The sequence below is a fragment of the Eubalaena glacialis genome, chromosome 14, assembly GCF_028564815.1.
Source record: "Eubalaena glacialis isolate mEubGla1 chromosome 14, mEubGla1.1.hap2.+ XY, whole genome shotgun sequence".
Classification (NCBI taxonomy): Eukaryota; Metazoa; Chordata; class Mammalia; order Artiodactyla; family Balaenidae; genus Eubalaena; species Eubalaena glacialis.
This window is the reverse complement of record NC_083729.1, coordinates 79,033,183-79,057,759: the sequence shown is the minus strand read 5'-3', so window position 1 is coordinate 79,057,759 and position 24,577 is coordinate 79,033,183. Positions and strand designations below refer to the sequence as shown.

The following is a 24,577-nucleotide window of genomic DNA, read 5'->3' as shown; positions in this document are numbered from 1 at the left end:
ACGAGGACAAAAGAGCACGGGAAGGCTTGATCCGTGATGGGCTGAAAGCATACTGTTCAGCTAGGAACGGAGGAGATGATACATCTGCAGAGACCAAGAAAACGTGAGGACCACTGCTCTGTGAATCAGGGATTTAAGAAGGGGTGGCCTGGCTTGGGGTAAGGCACTCCCCACTTTGCTGTTCTCTCACTATCCATCTGGGTCCGGCTTCTGTCTGTACCCACAGAGCAGCCTCTGGACCCCACTGCTGCCCGAGGCAGGGGGTCTCAACACGAGCTGTGCACCAACATTTAAAAGGGAGCTCTTAATAATACATGTTCCAGGACCCCATAACCTAGAGATTCTGGGCACAGGGGTTAAGCACGTGAACTTTCCAAAAAACCACAGGTTCCCTGGAATTCTGATGGGCCAGTAATTCTCAATCTTATGGGCACTCACGGCTCTGATCTCCAAACCTGTTTGTGAGGGCAGTCCCCCAGGCCTGTGGTCCACCACTGGCTTGCCTTGCTGGGTCTGCCTAGTTAGACCCTCGGCCTCGGTCTCCCACGTGGGACTGCTCCCCTGGCTCCCACTCAGGAGGCTGACCCAGGAGCCTGAGTTCTCCCTGTAAGGACCTGGCCAGGCCCAGTGCCCCTCCAGCTCTGGCTCCTGCTCTCAGGCCAGGGTCCTGGCACCAACCTGGCCAAGGGGCTGACCCAGAGTACAACCCCCCTGCCCAAGTGAATCACCACAAACCCTCAGCCCACAGTGTGGAGCATCGTTCTCACCTTTTCACACAGGCTGAATCTGCACAAGGGTACAAATCGGGACCTGTTGTATGTCCCACGTGCTTCACACGTTAACCTGGCTCCCCACAAAGACCACGACAACAGGGGTGTATTCATTCTCTGCACACGGAAGTCGTCCCCTCTCTGCGCAGTCAACCATCCAATCCCAGGAGGCAGGCATCCCAGGAGGTAGGCGGGCAAGGCCTGGGCCAAAGGGAGAGCCTGGAGCTCAGGAAACCAGCCCCACGCACCTGGGTACATCTCCCCTCGCTCACAGCTCAGAACCCACCTTAAAGAAAACTACAGCCTTCAGACTGTCCTCTGTTCCCCTCTCACAAGGGCCAATCACTTCAAGCCCTGGCACCGAAAACCAAGCACCCAAATCACATTTTACAGACTTTATTTACCCTGAAAAATATCCCAGGCTCATTCACGCTTCCAAACCACCAGAGAATCTGAAAACTTACCAGGAAATTGGGCAACTGCAACTTATCCTGGAGACTCTGGAGTCAACACTTAATTAAATGAGAAAAACCTCTCTGTGAGTCAAAGCTGTCACAGTACTCAGAAGGATATGGGCAGGGGAAGTAGAAGTTTTTTCTGAGGGCAAGGTGGTTGGTAAATCCTTAGCTAGAAGGATACTGGCAAGTTCCCCAAAGCCAGCCCAGTAAGGGCATTCATATGTCTGTGAGCTGACGGAACACATCTGTGGCCCTAATTCTTCCACACGGGCTTGGGGAGCCCAGCCCGACCTTGACAACCACACCCTGTCTTACTCCAATTAAACAGGAATGATTTGTGGGTTCTTGCTACAAATGACTTACAAATGATCTTCTGGAATAAAATTAATCCTCTTAACTTAAAAAAAAAAAAAAAAAAAGATGTACCAAGACTTCAAAAATAAAAGATGGGCTCAAATCCACTGTCAAGAGTTTCCTGTGCACTTTTTTCCAACCCTTTCTCCCTTGGCAATCTCCAGCTGAGGGTTATTGTTACAGACAGCATTCTTTTAAACTTAGACTTCATCTGTTTCTTCCTATTACACATAATTTTGAAGCACTGGGCTAAGGGAGGCGTTTTTACGATGAGCAGGAAAACCGGGATGCAATAGATACAAAATGCTGATGTGCAGGCACGGCTGAGGGTGGGGAGGAAGAGGGCTGGGTTAATGCTGACTTGTCCGTATTGCAGAAGCGCTCAGTAGGTGTCAGGGCTCAGCACAGTCACGATAAAGTGCAAAAGCAAAGGAAGGTGGAAGGCTTTCAGAAGAGTGGACTTCATTTTCATGCTTTTATCTTACGGCAGTAGGTACCAGTAAAATTTATGGGAAGATGCAGTTAACAGGGACCACAGATCTTTGGGGAGCATGTCGGAGGACACAGCAGTGGTGGCCGGGGAAAGAGGTGGGTGGGAGAGCATGACTAACAAAGGGGTCGTGGCACAGAGTTTTTAGGGGTTTGGAACTGTAGCGGTGGAATTACACAAGTCTATTTACATGAATCTATATGTGTTAAAACGTGTAGAACTGTTATTATTTTTTAATATGAAAAAGAAAAAAATCAACAACACAGACTCTAGGTAGGGGAGAAGAGTGTTGGCTAGAGATAGGACATGGCAAGTAACACCTTTCCTCCCTCATGTGGCGGTGTCCCCGGGTCCATCTGGGCACGTGTGGATACTCAGCAAAGCTCTCCTTGGGACGGCAGGCAGGCTCCAAAACCCAGAAACCAAGTGACCATCACTCAGAGCACCTAGGGAGGAGTGAGCCGAGATGCCAGGGAAGCAGCAGAGACGCTCTGGGAGGAAGCTGGCCCCCCTAAGCAGCCGATGGAGAAAGCAAGCAAAGAAGGACTTCGAGGGGCAGAAGGAAACTGGCCGACGTGGCAGGAGGAGGCTGCCAGAGCAGCATGGCCAGCAGGATACCTGGTCCAGGCCCAGGCCTGCTGTGAGGGGCCTTGGAGAGTAGCCAGATGTCCCACTTCTCCCTAAGCATCCCTTTCATCAAGGTTTCCACAGGCCTTGGGCCAAGAAAGCCTGAATAAGATCTTTAATTTCCTCAGGGCTCTCCCTTCTCTGATGGCAAAGGGCCCAGCCCCAAAACTAGTCAGAGGGCAGGCCCTGATGTGGAAAGCAGTAGGAACAGCCAAACCTGACTCCCTTCATACCCCACAAGATCTCCAAAGTGCAGGCAGCTACCTGTGCCCTTCTTGGCCTCCAGGGTTCTTTGTGCAGAGACCATCACTGCAGAATCTCTGCACACATACAGTGACGGCAACGTAAAGAGTGAGGAAAAGGACTTCTCTGGTGGCACAGTGGTTAAGAATCCGCCTGCCAATGCAGGGGACACGGGTTCAAGCCCTGGTCTGGGAAGATCCCACATGCCGCGGAGCAACTAAGCCCGTGTGCCACAACTACTGAGCCCGCGTGCCACAACTACTGAGCCCGCATGCCACAACTACTGAGCCCGCATGCCACAACTACTGAAGCTGTGCACCTAGAGCCCATGCTCCGCAACAAGAGAAGCCACCACAATGAGAAGCCCATGCACGCAGCGAAGAGTAGCCCCCACTCACTGCAACTAGAGAAAGCCCAGGCACAGCAACGAAGACCCAATGCAGCCAAATTAATTAATTAATTAAAAAAAAAAAAAAGAGTGAGGAAAAGCCAAAGCGGGGCAGGCATCTGCCCACTGCTTCCTGAGAAACCCCCAGCGGCCGAGCCTTACGAGGGGCAAGGTGTGTCTCTTTGGACCACAAAAGAGGCACAGGCCAGGGTCCTGAGGGTCAGTGGTTGGTCCAGGAGCTCAGGGAATCAGAGCTGCTCCAGGAGAACAGGCTCCAGGGCTGCCTATAGGCCATTCGAAAGGACCATGAGGCCAGAAGAAGCTGCAGAGGCTGCAGAAACAACCAGGAAGAGTTTCTGGTCTCGGGCACCAGCCTCTCTCTTGTTCCAGGAATCCCCTTTTCCTGAAGAGATAGCCTGCTGCTATTCATTTATACAAGGCTGAATCCCACCTTCCAGGGCGCTGCAAAGCCCTCCTCCACCACAAAGCCCAATTGTGCTCCCACATCCTCACAGCCAACTCGGAGACAGAAACTCGCCCAAGGGAAGACAATTTGTACCAGAGATGGAGACGCAGTCAGATTTAAAGGCGAGATCCTTCCATAACGGAGATCTTTGTTAGGGTGGAGAACAACTTCCAAGGAGAGACAGAAAGGCGTGGCGGGGGTTCCGGTGCCAGGAGGCTCTTCGGCAGGTGAGCTGTGGCTATTTGGTTTTGGACCATCTCCAAAGAACCAGGTCTCACCGCAGGCCTGACTGAGAGAGAAATTAGCTTGCTGCTCTGCTCAATTATCCACTTATAGAGAGGCACAATAACATTTCATTAAAGAAGGACATGCGCATGAAAGATGCATCGAGAGCAGAAAACCCCAGAGTGTTTTTTTCCGAAAGGAGACAGGAAACTTTATCATCTCTCCAAACTACTCCAGCCTAACCTATAGTGATTTTGGCAATTCAAACGCAATGATTTTTCCTCAGGACTTGCAATGCGGGCTTCCTCTCTCAGCACAGGGTTTGGGAAGACATTATTTTTACACAGGTTCTTATCTTCCCACAACAAAACACATCTAAAAAGTGCTGAGACAGCCCTCGGGAAAGTTTGGATCCTGGAGCCCTGGATGGGTTTCAGCTTCACATGGAGTCTGTAGATGGTCTCTTAGACACCAAACCCAGAAGGACAGAGAGGTCCCAGACAGAGGGCAATGGACTGCCTACGTTCTAGAGCACCCATGCCAGGGGGGACAAAGCAGCAAAATGCGTGCTCAATGGTCAGCTCCTCAGACCCTGAGGACAGGCTGAGGGAGCCGCTGGGCAGATGTTGTGGCCGCCAGCTCTCTAGCTGCTGCCCACGCAGCCAGAGCTTAAATGGCAGTGCGCCTGGTGCCTCGTTTATACTTCGGATACTTGAGGATCTGAAGTGACCTCCCTAGGAGGTGACTCTGAACCTTCTTCCTTCCCACAGAATGCCTGCTTTCCTCTCGGTCCTCCACACAACATTCTGACAGAGCTCCCCAGCCTCTCTCTATCCCAGAAGGCACCAAGCCCTGCCCACCATCTGCGCAAACGGTGAGTAATTACCACCAACTGCCCCTCACCTCCTACTAAGCCCCAGGCCTCCCTTGAGCAGGGAAGGAGGGAGAAAGGAGGGGAAGGCAGGAAACCCATCAGGGTCTCTCCAGTCCTGCCCCACTCAGTTCCCTGGGTCTATGCAGACCGATTTGCCACCATCACTCCTGCTCTCCCCCCAAAGGCCTCCAACCCAGTGCTGCGGACCCAGCAGAGGGCTGTGGGACCTAAAATTCTGTGGGTTTCAAAGCTCAGGGCTTCTCAGAGACAACACTCAGGCATTACGAACCATTTCCAAACTGGAGCCTCAGAATACAACCGCTGGACAGAGCCCCACGGGCCACCCCGCTCAGCATCTCCTCTGTTCAGGCCATGTCCCTCAAGCTCACACAAGCCTCCGCGTGGCCCGGTGGGAGGTGGTGCCGGGTGGGAAGAGCCTGGCAACTGTGATCTCTATACCAGTCCCTGCCCCTGCATGGCTGAGTGGCCTCAGGCAAGGATCTTGACCTCTCTGAGGCTTGATTTCCTCCAGAGTAAAGCAGGAATAACCACAGTCCCCACCTGCAGGGTCATTCTGAGGGTTAAATGAGTTAATGTATACAATATTCCTCTGGGACACAGAACACTCAAAGAAGGAGACTGTTACCTCTGCAAAAAGTACTGTTCAGAAAGAAGAGAAATTCAGGTAGCAGTCCTGCTATGTTTCTCTCTCTCTCTCTCTTTTTTTTTTTTGGCCCAGCCTCGTGGCTTGTGGGATCTTAGTTCCTCAACCAGGGATGGAACCTGTGCCCACGGCAGTGAAATCACAGAGTCCTAACCACTGAACCGCCAGGGAATTCCCCTGCTATGTTTCTCACTGGCTCTGTGAGGTGAGGAACTCTTTGCTTGTCCAGGACCCAGTTTCTTCAACTGTAACTAAAATCCAACCAGTATCTCTAATGTCCCTTCTTAAAAAAAAGTATGTGTGTGTGTGTACAGACATATATGTACGTGCACATATATGTATATAGTCACATACGTGTGCATATATTCATATATGCATATGAACACACATATGCACATGGTTTTATTCATGTATGATATAATATGTGTGTTTGTACACCAGGGTTTTTCAACCTCAGCACTACAAACATTTAGGGAAAGATAATTTTTTGTTGTGAGGGACTATCTTGTGCCTTTTAAAATATTTAGCAGCATCCTTGGCCTCTACCCACGAGATGCTAGTAGTATCCCTCTCCCACCAAGTCGTAACAACCAAAAATGTCTCCAGACATTGTCAAATGCCCCCTGGGGGACAAAACTGCCCCCGGTTGAGAACTAGTCATGTGTACACACACACACACACACACACACACACACACACACAAACACACACACATTAATATGACACGAGCTTTGACAGAGTGAAGAGGTAAGCAGGGTGAGAACAGAGGAACTAAATTTCCGTGTACAGAGCCCTTGCAATGTGCTCATGGAAACTTTACAGGGGTTGAGACTACAAACACAGTACTTTTGGGCTTCTTTACATCTGTAAAACGGTTACTGTGCTTGTAAAGACTGCCCGCAGACTTAATTTGGCTTAGACATACAGAGTCCCATTTAGTGCGCAAACTCGCCGGGCCCCAGGACTTCCCAGCTCCAGTCAAGAATGTGCTCGGGAGCTCAGCCTGGGGGAGAAGAATACAGGGGGACCCTGTGTGCTCCCTCCTCGCACGCTGGCCTTGAGCACGCTTGAGGAAAAGGAGCCGCCTGGGGCAGCAGGCTGCTGGGGGTCTTGCCCAAGGAAGGAGGCGTTTTTGCCAAATGTGCAATTCCCTTTTCACCGGATGCATTAGCGGATTTGACTAAACGTCTGTCTGCCCGGTTCAGAAGAGCAAGGGGCTTGGTGAACAAACTCGAGGACACGGACGTGAGACCACATGTACACACCTACCCGCCTTGCTAATTTAAGCGAAAATGAACAGTAATCATGATAGGCAGAGAGGTAAAGTGGAAGAGGGGGAGGTGAATGTCTGCTTTAAAGAGGGGTCTCTGCTTACCCCAGTGTTTAAAAACGAGAATCCTGAACTCCCTTTCTACCTCATCACGACTTCTGTAACATTTGTTTTTAATTTATCCAAGATCATAATCTTCACTGAGGACCACATGTGAGCCAAACCTGAACTTGAAAACCAAGCTGGGCCTTTTGTTCTACCTGCATTAATGAGTACACAAAGGCGCATCTGATTTCTCCTTCCCCCACCAGTCTGAACACGAGTTCCCATTTATGTAACTAACAACATGAGAAGGGACTGCAGGCGGCCTGTGGGTACTGGGCCCAGGGACAGGTATCAGGAAAAGAAGGTTCCAATCCCACCTGATTCACCATGTGCCACTAAGTCAAGTTATTTCAAGCACTGAACCTCATATTTATTTATTTATTTTTATTGGAGTATAGTTGCTTTACAATATTGTGTTAGTTTATACTGTACAGCAAAGTGAATCAGCTACACATACACATATATCCCCCTCTTTTTTGGATTTCCTTCTCATTTAGGTCACTACAGAGCACCGAGTAGAGTTCCCTGTGCTATACAGTAGGTTCACATTAGTTATCTATTTTATACATAGTATCAATAGTGTATATATGTCAATCCCAATCTCCCAATTCATCCCACCACCCTCTCTTTCCCCCTTGGTATCCATACGTTTGTTCTCTACGTCTATGTCTCTATTTCTGCTTTGTAAATAAGATCGTCTATACCAATTTTTTCAGATTCCACATATATGCATTAATATACGATATTTGTTTTTCTCTTTCTGACTTACTTCACTCTGTATGACAGTCTCTATGTCCAACCATGTCTCTACAAATGACCCAATTTTCATTCCTTTTTATGGCTGAGTAATATTCCATTGTATATACGTACCACATCTTCTTTACCCATTCCTCTGTTGATGGACATTTAGGTTGCTTCCATGAGCTGGCTATTGTAAACAGTGCTGCAATGAACATTGGGGTGCGTGTATATTTTCGAACTATGGTTTTCTCTGGGTATATGCCCGGGAGCAGGATTGCTGGGTCATATGGTAGTTCTATTTTTAGTTTTTTAAGGAATCTCCATACTGTTCTCCATAGTGGTTGTATCAATTTACATTCCCACCAACAGTGCAAGAGGGTTCCCTTTTCTCCACACCCTCTCCAACATTTACTGTTTGTAGATTTTTTGATGATGGCCATTCTGACTGGTGTGAGGTGATACCTCACTGTAGTTTTGATTTGCATTTCTCTAATAATTAGTGATGTTGAGCCACTTTTCATGTGTTTGTTGGCCATCTGTGAGCCTCATCTTTAAATGTATTGACAGTTCCCTGCTAGTTGGATGCACTACGTACATTCAGTAGCATTATGAAGGTCTACAGAACTCTAGTTATTCACACTGAAAATGAAGACTGAGCTATGGTTCCCAAAGTGGGTTTGGCAGAGCTCTGGTTCCGCGAGATGCTACTCAGAAATAAAGGGGTCTACATCCCTTCACTCATCCGACAAATATTTGTGGAGGGCCATTCTAAATGCCTGATGCTGAGAATCCCGTAGAGAACAGAACGGACCCACTCCCTGACTTCTTCAGTGAGGGTAGGCTCCAGAGAAGACAAGTGTGTATCAGGTCATTGTTAAGCCACATATTTACCAGCAAAGAAACATGGTCAAGTACAGGGAGCTGAGCATTTGCAGAAGGGACCACATCTAAGGCTGGGAGCCAGGGAGTATGCAGTGAGACTTATGCACGGGGTGGGGGAAGCCAGGTGGAGGGTAGTATTCCAAACACAAGGAAAGCCTTGATCAAATAAGCCCAAGGAATCCTGCGTAATACACTCTTCTCTAAGAGATTCGCAGTGCGCACTGGCATGTTAAAGGCCCCAGAAGTCTTGCAGAAATGAAGCAATAGGACTACCTCTTAACATCCCCTGGATGTTACTCTGGGAAATGCTGATAGAGGCACTATTGTTCCCATAGCCTATAAGAAAGTTCAGCATAAAACAAAAGCTCTAGTTTATGTAATTGGAAAACTATCATGTGTCCATTCAGAACAGCCAAAATACCTTGGAGTTGCTAATGTAATTCTAAAGTATTTTCCTTGGCAAAGGCCTAAAAACATACAGCTTCCACAACTCCCAGCATCACAGATGAAAGACTGACTGTCCACAGCTACACACCAGTGGGCACTCTGTCTCCAGCACAGAAATCTGCTTCATTTTTAAAAGAATGTACAGCCTGAATACTGGGATTAACTGAGAAAATCTTGATAAAAATTAAAATTAAAATGATCAACCCACCAAAGATCAACTTATCAAAGATTACGCCCTGAAAGGTCTCAGAAGTGAAAAATGATTTCCTTTGTTAGTCTAAAAATGTCCAGGAGGAAGACAGGTTTTTGCTGTTTATTTTATTATATACGATATATTAAAAAGAGAGAAATGCAATTAAACAAATATCCACACAGTACAGATTTTGTGTACAAGGCACTGTGCTGGGGCAATGGTAATCGAAAGGGAAATATGACAGCCAGGATTGCTAAGAATATGGATTCTAGAAAACCAGCAATACAAAAATGAACATAAGTGCTTGCCCAGGGAATGGTACCACATAGAGACTACATTTCCCAGGGGCTAGGGAGGCCTGAAAACCCAGGACCACCAAAGCTGATAATGAGTTTACCTTAACAAAGTCCTTACTATGTACCAGGCGTTGTTCTTTGTGCCCCTGTACAACTTTACTTAATCTTTGCAACCATGAAGTAGGTCCCAGGAATATAAAAATATGGCCTCGGCCTCAGCATTCAATGTAAATCTGTTGTTCAGCTGTGGCTTCAGTCTTCAGAAGGCCTGAACTTCTGCATGATGGATGATCACGTGGTCACAGAGGTGACCAACATATCTAATTAGTGTCACAATGTGAGAAATAAGTAAATGAAGCATGTTTGGCCTTGCTGTCACTATCTGAACATGCCCTTTCAAAAACAGGGAAGCATTCCACGGGTAATTTGAGTGGAAATCTCCTTATGAGCTTTATCCGTTGAAATGCTAACAGTTGGCAGAAGCAGATATGTATATATTTTATTGAAAGAATAAAATATGAGCATGAAAGATGTTAATTTCATAGAAAACAATTCTAACATACAACTACAATTACTAAATAAACAGGAGGATTAATTAACATTATTAAGACTAAAAGTACATTAAAAGTAGAGAACATTACATACTTTTAGAACAAAAAAAGTGATTGTTTTAGGGCTTCCCTGGTGGCGCAGTGGTTGAGAATCTGCCTGCCAATGCAGGGGACACGGGTTCGAGCCCTGGTCTGGGAAGATCCCACATGCCGCGGAGCAACTAGGCCCGTGAGCCACAATTGCTGAGCCTGCGTGTCTGGAGCCTGTGCTCCGCAACAAGAGAGGCCGCGATAGTGAGAGGCCCGCGCACCGCGATGAAGAGTGGCCCACGCTTGCCGCAACTAGAGAAAGCCCTTGCACAGAAACGAAGACCCAACACAGCCAAAAATAAATAAATAAATAAATAACAAAAATAAAGGAATTCCTTAAAAAAAAAAAAAAGTGATTGTTTTAAAATTACAATATGCATATTATATTCTACTTTTAAATTCTATTGATTGCTTGGTATGCTCATACATTAAACAGAATAACCTTTAGGAGCTATATATACATGCACCCTTAGCATTCAGACTATGGTCTCTAAACAACGTATTTCACTGAAAGGAAGCAGAGCTCCTAGAAATGGCTGATTCCAGGTCTGGAGCAGGAAATCCACAAGATGAACTTGGAACCACACCAGTAATCAGGGAAGCATCAAAGACCACAAGACCACTAGGACTGTGTACACAAAAAGACTCAGGAGCCATCTTGAAGAGGCTCCCGCTGGCTAAAGATGGGGCAATCTGAGTTTCAATAAAGATAATAATTGTAAATCGACTGAACTACATACCAAATAGGTTTAAGTCCATAAATTTGTAACGATATTTTAAGAAATAACTTCAGTGGTCACCTTTGCAGGGTAATTGGAAACCAACTGAAAACTGGGGAAAGAATCAAATATTTAAATTGCTTTTTCCACATGATCTAGAGCAGGGGTCAGCCAACTGTTTCTGTCAAGGGCCAGATCTTTTCAGCTCTGTGGGCCAATTATGGCCTCACTGGCAACTACTCAATTCAGCCCTTGCAGTGCAAAAGCAGCCACTGACAATATGCAAATGAATGGGCATGGCTGTTTCAATAAAACTTTAATTACAAAAATAAATATTGGGTTGGATTTAGCCTGTGGACCTCAGTTTGCTGACCTCTGATCTAAGGTAACTAATAGTTGATGAGTGGTAGTTTCTTTCTTTTTTTTTTTAATATTTATTTATTTATTTGGCTGTGCCAGGTCTTAGTTGTGGCACATAGGATCTTTAGTTGCATCATTCGAACACTTAGTTGTGTCATGTGGAATCTAGTTCCCTGACCAGGGACTGAACCTGGGCCCCCTGCATTGGAAATGCAGAGTCTTAGCCACTGGACCACCAGGGAAGTCCTGAGGGGTAGTTTCTCTTTTAAAAAATATTACAGGGGCTTCCCTGGTGGCGCAGTGGTTGAGAATCCGCCTGCTAATGCAGGGGACACGGGTTCGAACCCTGGTCTGGGAAGATCCCACATGCCGCGGAGCAACTGGGCCCGTGAGCCACAACTACTGAGCCTGCGCGTCTGGAGCCTGGGCTCCGCAACAAGAGAGGCCGCGATAGTGAGAGGCCCGCGCACCGCGATGAAGAGTGGCCCCCGCTTGCCGCAACTAGAGAAAGCCCTCGCACAGAAACGAAGACCCAACACAGCCAAAAATAAATAAATAAATAAATAAAATTTTTTTTAAAAAAGAAAAGATGACTACTATCTTAAAAAAAAAAAAAATATTGCAGCTGATAGATGAAATAACAATACAAATAGACTATCGCCATTTTGAAACTGCTCAGGAAGCAATGGATGTGGGTGATGATCATCAGTGGCTGTTAATATCACAGAGAGACAACCAGACCTTAATTGTCTCACAGTGTAAGGACAACATCTATGAATGAGTCTTGCAAAAATAAGTTAAAAAGTAAAATAAAGTCTATAAAAGTCAATTTACAGAACCAAAAAGATAAAAAATAAAATAAAATAAATTAAAGAAGAGAGAGAGAACCGTGAAGCTTGATCAAGAATCTAAATCCAGCTAATGATTTTCAAGAACTACAGGGGACAGAAAAACATGTTTAAGGAAACCCTGGGGTTGCATTTAACAAAATGCAGACAGACTGTGAGAAACTCCAGTCATCAGATAAAAACCTAAAAATCCTAATTAGGAAGTTCTTTACATCCTATGAAGAACACAGAACAGAATGTCAACTCTGCTACCTCAATATTCCACAAGATTTCAAAATCATGTACCGTAATTTCTTAATGAATCATTGATTTATGATTGATGCTGCCATAAAAACTATGAAGAACAAACTATTATTTTTTTAAAAAGACCAAAAATATCTTGTTCCTTCATCTTATTCAGTATTCACAAATATGCTATAGAGAAGCACAGAAACAATCTAGCACCTCATAGAGCTGAGAAATTGTTCCTGTGTTAAAATGTCAAACTTTAAAAATCCGACCACCATACACACACACACACACACACACACACAGACTACTATTCAGCCATAAAGAAAAACAAAATTTTGCCATTTGCAGAAACATGGATGGACTTGGAGGGCATTATGTTAAATGAAATAAGTCGGAGAAAGACAAATACTGTATGATATCACTTATATGTGGAATCTAAAACATACAACAAACTAATGAATATAACAAAAGAGCAAACTCACAGATATAGAGAACAAACTAGTGGTTACCAGCAGGGAAAAGGAAAGGGAAAGGGGGAGAGGCAATATAGGGGTAGGGAATTAAGAGGTACAAAATACTGTGTATAAAATAAGCTACAAGGATATATTATACAACACAGGGAATATAGCCAATATTTTATAGTAACTATAAATGGAGTATAACCTTTAAAAATTGTGAATTGGTATATTGTACACCTGTAGCTTACATAATATTGTACAGCAACTATACTTCAACTAAAAAATGCAAAAAATAAATAAATAAATAAATAAATAAAACAAAAAAACCTGACCACCAATCTGGCCACTACCACAGTGATAACTGTTTTTGGCAAGATACATCAGTAGATGATGCTAAAACCAGCAGGCGAAAGTTTGATGAGAAATGGGATATCTACATAGTCTCAAAGTATCTCCCCATAAGACACTTATTAATTACAAAGAGGAAAAATAGTAACTCTCTTGGAGAAATCTGATAGACCAAATTTTAACCAAGTGATCAAAATGGGGAAAAACAGATGGCACCTCTTAGGAGAAGCATTGACAAAGACATCAATGCTGCATCAATTATGCAGTTTTGTTGCCCAAAATAAACAACCTGAATCTACTTGAAGAAACATCATAAAAAAAAAAATGTTCAAGGTCCTACAAAATAAATGGCTTGTTAAGAATTATTAAGAATTCTTGTTAAGAATTATTCTTAAAAATTATTAAGAACTCTTGTTAAGAATTATTCTTAAAAAGTCAACACAAGAGACAGATCAAAAAACTGTTCTACAACTTCCCTGGTGGCGCAGTGGTTAAGAATCCGCCTGCCACTGCAGGGGACACGGGTTCGAGCCCTGGTCCGGGAAGATCCCACGTGCTGCGGAGCAACTAAGCCCGTGCGCCACAACTACTGAAGTCCGCATGCTACAACTACTGAAGCCTGCGCGCCTAGAGCCCGTGCTCTGCAACAAGAGAAGCCACCGCGATGTGAAGCCCACACACTGCAATGAAGAGTAGCCCCCGCTCGCCGCAACTAGAGAAAGCCCGTGTGCAGCAACAAAGACCCAACGCAGCAATAATAAAATATAAAATGAATAAATAAATCTCTAAAAAAAAAAAAAGACTGAGGGAGACTAAAGATACATGACAACTAAGTATAGCACAGGTCTTGGGGCCATTCCAGACACCCCCCAGACCCAGCAAAAATTTTTAATGTTTTTTTTTACTACAAAAGACATTTGAGGGCTTCCCTGGTGGCACAGTGGTTAAGAAACCACCTGCCAATGCAGGCGACACAGGTTCAAGCCCTTTTCCGGGGAGATCCCACATGCCGTAGAGCAACTAAGCCCATGCACCCCAACTACTAAGCCTGCGCTCTAGAGCCGATGAACCACAACTACTGAGCCCACATGACACAACTACTGAAGCCCAAGCGCCTAGAGCCCGTGCTCTGCAACAAGAGAAGCCACCGCAATGAGAAGCCCGTGCACGGCAGCAAAGAGAGACCCCCGCTCACCACAACTAGAGAAAGGCCATGCAGCAACGAAGACCCGATGCACCCAAAAATAAATAAATAAAATAAATAAATTTATTTTTAAAAATGTGTTTAAAAAAATTTTTTTGGTCACTAAACATCTTAATCAAGTTGTAATAATACTGTAAATTATTTTGATGACATTTCTGATTTCTTTCTATATCTCAGAGATTCATCCTATGATATTTAGTTTTAGCCTTGGAAAAATCCTGGTTTTAAAACACAGTCCACTCAGCCAAAATGTTAATTCAGTGACCCTCAAACACTACCACTATCCCCATTTTGCCTAAGAGGGCCCTGGGGCACAGGGGTACACAGCCAGACCATGGCTGGGCTAGGGTCCAAGGTCTGACTGACTGTGGCCAAATCCTAGTCCCAGACCCCTTAGCCACATATATCGCGGTCAGTGGAATATGCTTTTCTACCCCTCAAGCCTTGGGCTTCTCTCCACCATTCCTCTCTCCTCTCTTTTGGTGCAAGCTCAAAGGAGCAGCTTACTAAGGTGTTCTCCCCACCTCTGGACTTTCTCACCATCCCCTCCTCTTCCTGCATTAACTTTCCTTACGAGGGCCTGGGAACATGCCCGTGAGGATGATCTCTTTCCCACTCCAAAGTTTCAGACCAATGTCTCTCTCCCCGACAATCATTTAATTAACAGAAACGCTTATGTTGTAAAGTAGAAGTACGAAGCGTTTTCATCTCATGAATCTCTAAGACTCCCGCTATACATCTCCTCTATGTATCCCACCTGGAAATGTTTAAATAGATGATATGATTAATAAGCAATGACTGTATCTAATTTACATACAAACTAATATTCACACACGTACAAGCAAGTGGGGCTGGTCAGGAGTGGAAGTAGGCAGTAGACCAAGTCAACAGATGCACATACCAATATTGCATATTGTGGTATCTAAGGATCCAAGTTTAGTACCTCAAGATGTCAGAAGAAAACACAAGGGAAACTGAAGGGGAAAAACATAGATTACATGGAGCTGCACAGCACAGAAAAGCAAAGGAAGATTAAGATCGCAATAAATACCATCTCTGGAACTATAAAGACACCAACCATTAAGGCTCTGACTCTACCCCAGGCAGAAGCAGTGATTAAAAGTTCCTCCTGTTAAAGGGCTGGGAAGGCCACTGAAAAGAATGAATGCAGAGATGTTGCTCATTAGCCATTTTTTATTCGCACACCATTTCTTTGTATCTTGCTCCAAATAGCATTTTCACATTAATTTGGCTGTCCACTTTCAGTAGAGGGGAGATTGCAGCATTGTGATTGGAACGATGGCTTTACGACCTTCTGGAGAGGTGTCTCTGGACCCCTCGCTTACTCTCTCAGGCTCAGCTTCCTCGTGGATAAAACAGAGATTGTACTAGCAGATGTGGTAACAGTTGTAAATGGTGTGATATAGCACCCTGGAACACTGCAGGTGCCTACAAGGCTGTTTTTTTAAAATATTGATGTTTAAATATTCATGCTGTCAACATTCAACAAATGTCTATGAATCATTTATCATGGGTCAGGTGTTCTAGTTTAATAAAGAAATACTTTGAGATGCATTTTCTCCATAGCATGGCTTTCTGCCAGGGTTGCTGTGGATCTCCCTGAGTAGTGGAGAGGGTAAAGCTCCAGGGGGTGCAGCTGAACTCTAGTCCTGTTTCCATCACTCATAATTGATCTTGGGCAAGTCTACAATCTCCCTGAGCTTGTGTTCCTCACCACTGGGGTGAGCTGGATGGTCCCTTCTAGCTCAGAGGGCTGCAGGGTACCCATGTGGAGTCCTTGCACAAGAATCTCAGGGAGGAACCCCCAATGCACTCCTAGAAGGTATGTCTTATAAATCCAGCTGACTCTAGTGACTCTGGTATATCATTTTTGGAATTTGTGGGAACAGTATAGTCCTAAATATCAGAAATCACTGCTGCCAACAAATCTGGACTCGTAAATTGATCAGCTTTTCTTTTCTCTTTTTTTTTTCCTTGTTGATTATTTATTTTAAATATAGTAGTGTGTACATGTCAATCACAAACAACTTTTCATACTGCTCATTCCTACTTCTTTTGCTTTTCTTCCTTATCATCAGATCCATCTACTTCTTAATCACAGTTACTATCTCATATTTACATCTTTGTTTTTCCACACAACACACTTTCTATAGATATTCCTACAAATAACGGCCCCATTCACGTTATGAAGTATATAAGACATTTATCTCACCAAGATTAATGCCTTGTAATACGCAGATCTCCAAGAGGGCTTAGATATGACCCCCGGCACCTCCCCAACTTCTATTAACCATACTTGAAAGCCCCTTATTACTCTTTCCACCATGCTACTGTTTTCAGAAAGAGACCACCTGGAAGATAAATTTGGTAAGTGAATAAAAAGGTATCAAATTACCTGATTCCTAATTTCAAACCATCTTACACACACACACACACACACACACACACACACAGAAAAGGGGTGGTGGTGGGGACTAACACATTCTCTGCAATTCTCTGTGTAAAAATTTAGTATTTATTTCTTTAACAGTCAATTTCCTCAAAGAGTTACAGGTGATTGGGACTGATTTTTAACTTATAAAGAACTTTAACAAAAGCAACCAATTTATAAAATATTTTATAAAACGCACAATAAGGAAATAATATTTGCATACTCGGTTCACCAGAGCTTGGTTTGTTAACCAAACTAAGCTGTAATCCAAATTGCAGGGGTAGCGAGCAAGCCTGCTCCTCCCGCCTCCTTCCACCCCAAAGACACACTTGTGTATTCTTCCAACCTCACCGATCTCAACAGGAAAAAACAGTCCCCCAGTTCAGAAAAGTTCATGTCTCCGTTAGCGGATAACCACTTTTTCTCTGAAGGAAGGTAATGTGGCGGTAAGATTCCTGGGGCTGCCACCTAAAGGTTATTTGATGCCTGTGGAGCACGGATAGTACTGGACGAAGAACTTCAACCACAGCCGCTCACTCACTTACACAACTGTTTATTTGGGAAGGTACCTTCCCAGGTCCGATGTGTAAAGTTGGAACAAATCTACCTGCCCTCCACCCTGACTGGTAACTCACGTCAGGATTTCTGAACTGGGAGACAAAGGTCAGCTGCCCTTCTCCCAAGAGGGGGAGGAGCTAGTGACATCAGGCATGCGTGGAAAGTCACAAGGGTGAAATGGGAAGACCCAGACTTTGCACTCACAACCAAGTTAAAATCTTTGTGCTGTCGATGACTAGCTGCATGACCCTGAACAAGATACTTGACCTCTACAAGTCCGTCTGCCCAGCAGCAAAATGGGAATAGCAAGTATCTACTTCTTAGGTCAGAAGCAATGACAAATGTTAAGGTTTTAGCAACCATTGCCAAGTGCTTTCCCAATGGGGTGGGCTGTCAACACCCTGCAAGAACAGCAACTGAGAGCACCCATTTCACCGTACATTTGCCAGCACTGAACAGTCTTAGTAAGACAAAACCTTTGTTAATTTGGTGGCCAAAAAACAGTGCTTATCTTTATTAACATTTCTGACTACCTGGGAGGCTGAACATAGTTTCACATAATTAGTACGCATTCGTAGTTTCTTCTTTTGTGAATTTTTTGTTTACACTTATTTTTTCCACAATTGGGGTGAACACTTGGAGTCTTGTTCCTCCTCTTGAATGAAACAGATTTCTAAACTGCTGTAACAGTTTGAAAGTGCATGTGTGACTTCATTTCCTGTCCTGAGGACTCCAGGTAACTGGAGTTATCATCCCTTACTACTTCCACAAAATCTCATGAAAAGGGTCATGTTCAGGAAAACATTTTTATGATTTAATTTTCAAACTTTGAAGTGTATTTCTAAGCTAAAAGGTCATTTTCCCATGAAAATCTGTAGGCTATACACATAATGAAAAGGAAAGACTTAGGATTCTGAACCTAAAACCTTTAGAACCTTAAAGCTACCTGGCAATTGAGGGATAACTCAGCATCTCAGAAAGAAGCTGCCCAGTGCCCCAGAGTTGTTCCCTGGGCAGCACACACAGTATAGAGGAAAAGGCAAGCCCCCTTCACTCCCCCCATGTCCCCTCATTCCCAAATGCCAAGGTTTTGGAAACTGCAATTATTTCACTGCTCCCTAAATCCAATCCAGTTTGGGAGAAAACAGTAACACATGGGACATATAAAAACCTCCTCTAAAAATACATTATTAGATTAGCCAATATGGGGCAATTCTCTACATGCTTTTTTTTTTCAGTCCTTTCCCATCCCCAATAACTTAACACATGCCAACATCTGTCCCTGACTGAAAATGAGTTGTGTTTTGATCCTCACCTCTATCCCCCTTCAAAGTCAGCCAGCTCCAGACAATAAAAAGAGGAAAAATTTCCCAAGTGTGTCATATCTTTCAATCAATGCACAAACATCTCATTATTAACATGTAGCTAAAAGGTTCCCAAAAAGTTTGGCTTTATAACTGGGTACAGAGGAAGGGCCTGTGGTCTCCCTACTGCCAACAAAACCGCAGCCAACTTGCTCTTGGTTTTTACTGATAATCCCAAAGTCATCTAGCCAACCAATGCACTCCCCCTCAATTTCTGCAGCTCCACCTCTGCATTTTTCTACATCCCCTTCTTCAACGCTTGAGCTCACCTGCAAAGTCAGGAGAACAATACCTGCTGTTCGTGGATGGAGCTATGGAGCATCCTCCATCTAGGAGGGAAGAAGACTGCCTTCATCCCGAAGTTCTCAATCTCATCTCTTCCTCCTCTTCTTCCCCATTTACCCTCCACCCTACCCTACCGCTGGTACAAACAAGCTCCCACTCCAGCATCCTACATGGACTCTCTCCGGAGCCTGCAGCTCTTCCCATCCCTCTCTTTGCCACAGCCCATCTTCTTAAACGGGTTGTTCAGAGTCTGGTTTTCCAACACCTTCCAGGTTACGGTAGATAGAAAGTGAAATGTGTAAGGTAGGAGGCTGCTTGCATGTGTGGGAGTCTGGTGTGGGTTCTGGCTGAGGAGTGAGGGACGGGCCACACGGCAGGACCAGTCCTGGTTATAGCACCTTGACACCCGACGGAGAAGCCTGAAGCTAGTATCTCTGCCTACCTACCTTTCTCATCATCACTTGCCTGGAATATTGCTCTCTGCAGGCACCAATTACTTCCTGATTAGTGAATTCCCAAAGCTGCTTCTGACTCCTCAATCCTCTTCTCCCCTCTCTCTGTGGCATCTGACACTAAGGACCATCCCACCCCCTTTCCTCCCCTCCAGCTTCCGTGCAGTCGCAGTACCTAAGCTCTCCTCCCACCTTGGCAGAGACTCCTTTCCATCCTCCCTCAGTGACTTCTCTGCTCTGAGCATCCCCTTCCTTTCCTCTCCTGCTCCCTTGCATCATCCTGTTGCTGAAGTTTCAACTATTCCCTCAATATCCCCTCAAACCCAGTGCCTCTACAATGAGACTTAGCAGTTCCTCTAAGTGAGACCCTCTGACAAACCGTGTGGGCTGTTATTGCTAAAATAGTTCATAAGCATCTGTCCAGCACTGGGGAGGCAAAGATGGAGGGCCAGGGCCCCACTTGCCAGAAGTCACACCCCAAGTCTCCCAGGCTCAGACACCAGGAGTTAACTGTGACATCAGCCCCTTCCTCCCTCCCTCCCTCCCTTCCATCCATCTACCACCTCTTCCCACACAAATTCAAGCAACCATGCCAGTCTCCCTCATCCTACCCTTCCTTTCCATTCAGATACTCTTAAGCCCCTTTCACCTCACCCCTGGACTCCTGTGAGTCTCCCAAGCACTCTAGCTCCTTCCAGGTCCTCTCCCCACAATCACTATTATCCTTTTAAGCACATGTACGAGTCACATTATTTCCCAGCAGAACTTTGGATGGTACCCTGCTGCTTCTTGAATAAGGCCAGATTCCTTCACTGGCATTCAAGGTCTGGCCCCTTATCCTTCCAGGCAAATGGAAAAACTTGCATTACCCCAAATGGCCCTGAACTTCTACCCCACTCCATGTCTTTGCTCTCCCTGTGCTGGCTTCTACCTTCAGATGTACATGCAGGACTTCCACTTTTCACTCTAAAAACCTTTGTACTGTTTAAATTTTTTATAGTTAACAAAAATTACTTTGAATTAAAGAGTGATGAGTTTCAGGGACTAGTCTAAAACAATTTCCTTTACCTGCCCTCCTTGACCATGCCAGCCCAAGACAATTTTTCTATTCTTTTTATTCTGAAAATTCTTCTCTGAATTTTATTGACCCTTAACGTGGACTTCCTGTTATAGTGGTTTGTACTAACATTACTTCTTCCTAACTCGATTTTTAAGTCCTTCAGGGCAAAGCTGGGTCTAATTCATCCTAACTCTCACAGTCTCTTAGTCATTGCCCATGATAGGCCTACAATAAATATCAGATGGAAGTCAAGGAGTTACGACTTTTATCTTAAGGATGCCAATCTGAATTTCCCCAGTTTTAGCAAGTAAAAACTGACTCTAAGTTGGAATATAGGATCTTTATGTTATGGATTTTCCAATGAGTTAATCATTTAAATTCCTTTTTATGCCACAATTTTTTGGGTAACTTTGCACATCACTGTAAAGGCTGGAACACTCTGTATTGAAGGTTAGATGTGTGTGTGTGTGTGTGTGTGTGTGTGTGTACATGTGCTGGCCTACTTTTTCAAGATTCCCCAGAAGTAAGATCACTGAAGAATGAGACCAACCTAAACCTTTCCAAAATTGTAACAGAGCAAGCAGGTATTCTCTGTCAGATCCACCCACCCAAAGAAAAAGGACTGACAGGGTTTGAGTCCCTCCACAGAGTTTGTCATCAATTGTCACCCCAGAAATCTAAGTGCCAAAACTTCAGCAACGCAGGCAGGGCCCTCGTAAATGCTCATTCCATGTGAAAAGCCCTCATTAAACCCTGAGTTATATTTAGAGAAAAATAGAACAGAAGTTATATTTAGATGAAATGGCTTAAAAGAACTTTCCCAAAAGCAGCATGTTTATACTGATCTTCCAAAAGAAGAGGTTTTATCAATACTTGGCTTTTACATACAACTCCTAAAAACCAGAAAACTTCTCTATACGTACACAAAGATTTCTGCTTGGGCTCCTTTGTGTCAGGAAGGAAACAGGAGCACCCAGGATATCAGCAGCACTGCCCATGGGAAGCAGTGGGATGCGAAGGACTTAAAAACAGGCTCATGTTTGGAGGACAGAGTAATTTCCTACAGAAATTTGAGTTGTGATGGTCTGAGAAATCTATGAATAACTTGGTGCTTGAGCTGCACAACGGCAGCTCTAAAATTTATACACTGGACCCAAAACTATAGATTTCCTCAGCAACTCTACCTGGAAGTGCTCTTTTCCAAAATGTCACTGGCACTCACATTGTGGTCACGGTCAAATGCCTATCACTTTGCTGCTCACTCGCTGAACCACACGCTGCATTTTCTTTTTGGCTCTGATTAGTCCAACTATTTTTGACATCCGTTTTCTTCTGTGCTGACTTACATTTTCCTAACAGAATTCTAGTCAACAGCACCAAGGTGGTTTAGTGAACTGGTGAAGGCTTTTCATGAATGAATGTATAATTTCGTGTGACTACTGGAAGGCGTGAAAGGTGATCTGTGGCCGTTATTCCTCTCTTCACAGGCCACAGGGTCCCCAGAGCTCCAGATGAGAATGAATCACGGCTCCGAGGCTTGGCACACACCCCGGGTTAAGGGGACCTCTTCTCTAAAGAGCCTCAGGAAGAAGCCACTTCCCAGCCTCCCAGCCAAACCAGAGTGGAGGGCAAAGGTAATGCACGGGGAGGAGATGGCCAGACTGGAGGACTGGCCGGCCCCCAGTTGTCCCAGAAGGAATTTTGCCAGTGGGTGAGGGTGCTGCAGCCCTGCTGCTATTCCTAGGATCAATTAATACTATTCCTAGGGTCAATTAATACCCTGAGAACACTCCAGCCAAACCTCACGTTTGCCTCTGGCTTAGTATTTCCAGAAAGTGTTAGGGCATAAGAGAACTAAGGTCACCCAATTTTATACCACTTATAGGCCTTAGAGCAGCAAGGACTAAGGTTGTGAAATTTAGACGTGAAACCAAAAAAGACCTAGGCTGCTAAAAGAGAGACCAGATCATATAATCCACCACCCCCCTCACCCTTCAGCCACCTTCCTCCCCCTTCTCCCCCCCATATCTATCTATCAATACATTCCTTTTACCAGGCAGGGACCCCTACAGAGGGCCACTCTGTCTGCACCTATAGTTTGCCTACAGTAAGAATCACATTAGTTACATTAATATAATCATCCAGAGGAAAAGCATCATCTCAATCCTGCAGTCCAGACAATCAAGTGCTTAAGTGTTTCCTCCCTTGCTTTCCTAACAGTCATTGACGCCCAAGGATAGAGTCAAATTAGCAGGTTCTACTGAGCTGATCTAACTGCAGGAAACTTCAATAAATTTTGTAACCAGGCAGGTCAAAATACAATGACAGACACATAAGGGGCACAGAAACAATGGGGGCATTGAACTTACTTTTCTGCAAGGGCAATTCATCAGGGAGGCAAGATGGAAACAGGAGAGTGAGACAGGATATATTAAGTCCCGTATGAAGGATCAACAGGGAGAGGGTGAGTGTACTTGGAGGCTCAAAAAGGAGGATAGTGACATGGGCTCAGGCAGGGAACAGCTGCAGGAATAAGCAGAGACAGTCAAAAGCATGCAGAGGGGAAAGGTTGGCTTCCTCAAGGAGGGCTCCAAAAATCCCATGCAGGCCTGGATGCAGTAATCAGGAATCGCCAGTACCAAAAAGAAGCAGCCTTTGGAAGCTCTTAAGCAAAAGAACATGTAAGATGGTAGAAAGAAGGAAGGGTGGTAGAAGATGGTAGAAGAAAGTAGGGGACTGACACAAACAAAATCTGTCCCATTTGGGCTCCTGAGGGGGAGGGGAAGAGCAGCATATGAAGACAGGCAGTTGTCACCATTCAAAGAGGAAGAATCAAAATGCCCTGGTGAGAAAGGGGAAAGGAATAGCTAGCTTGAGTGAAATAATTGGTAATATTTGGAACATTTCTGGCGACTTTATCTGCACCAGGACATGGATCGGTGCTGACTCACAGAAATGCCAAACTCCTTTTCCCAGACAACTAAAGGTAAAATGGAGAAAAGGAACTCTGATAGTGTAGTGACCTACCTTTCCACACACACAGGTACAGAAACCCTACTAAAACTTTCAGAACTGAGCCACATCTGCGAACACGGAAGATAATCTGTGAAAACCTGAACAACGTTACTGCAGTTTGTTTTGCTCAACTTTTACTCACATTTTTCTTTTAATATGAATGAGAAAAAGCAACAGCCAGATGCCCCTATCCAGCTCATATTTAGGACTTACGTTCGGGAGTTCCCAGGATGCACCAAGGCAGGGCCAAAGGTGCAGGGTCTTCCCTGCTTGAAAGGAGAGGGCTGTGCGGCTCCACTCGGCTCTCGGTTGGCCAGAGTCCCCAACCTCCACTCCCACACCCCAACCGGCCGGCAGAGCGGCCCCACTGAACCGGCGGCAGATGTCTCCACTCTCCACCGACCGCTGTACCATGACAGCAGGGATGGTCCATTCAGCACCAGCGTTTCCCAGGCAGCCCTTTAACTATGATTATTATTTAAGGACAACTTGAGCATAAAGTGAGTTTGTCGGGTCAGCTCTTAAGGCGCCAAACACCTTCCACCCCAATCAAAACAGCACGAACTGGAGGGCACTGGGAAACCGAGCAGGGAGCAAAGAGAACCACTACGGCGTGCGGGCGCCCAAGCAGCAGCGCGCAAGAGCCTGGCGCATAGTAGGCAGGTGTTCACCCAAGATCTGCCATCGGACTTAGCACCTGGGCAGGGGGCCCTCGGGTGGGGTGGCAACTCAGGGGACAAAAAAAGCCTGGCGGGCTGTGCCCCTCGCGACGCGGGGGGCGGGAGTTAGAGCCAGGGAGGGGGCGAAGGAATCCGCCCTCATTTGCACGTCGTCTGGGGCCCGGTCAATTTGCTTAATCACGGCTCTAAATGCCAGCGCGCAGCACACAATGCGCGCCCATTAACAGGTTTAAAGTGTCGCAGCGCTCGCTTTAAATGAGAAAAGCCGGCAACAAAGGGCGAAAAAGCCAAGTTCCTCAACTTGAAGAATGCCTCGATTCGCCCTCGAAATCATCTCGGCGAGTTTAAAATCCCGAGCCTTACAGAAAAGTTGAGGCCCCCGCGCGAGGGCTGGGGGTGGGGAGGGGTG

At 45.3% G+C, this 24,577-nt stretch overlaps 1 protein-coding gene across 1 annotated transcript in view; it reads right to left on the bottom strand.

The window, feature by feature from the left end:
- TCF7L1 (transcription factor 7 like 1) overlaps positions 1–24,577 on the bottom strand; it is a 158,707-nt gene that overhangs the window by 132,889 nt on the left and 1,241 nt on the right. The gene's annotated exons all lie outside the window — the stretch shown is intronic.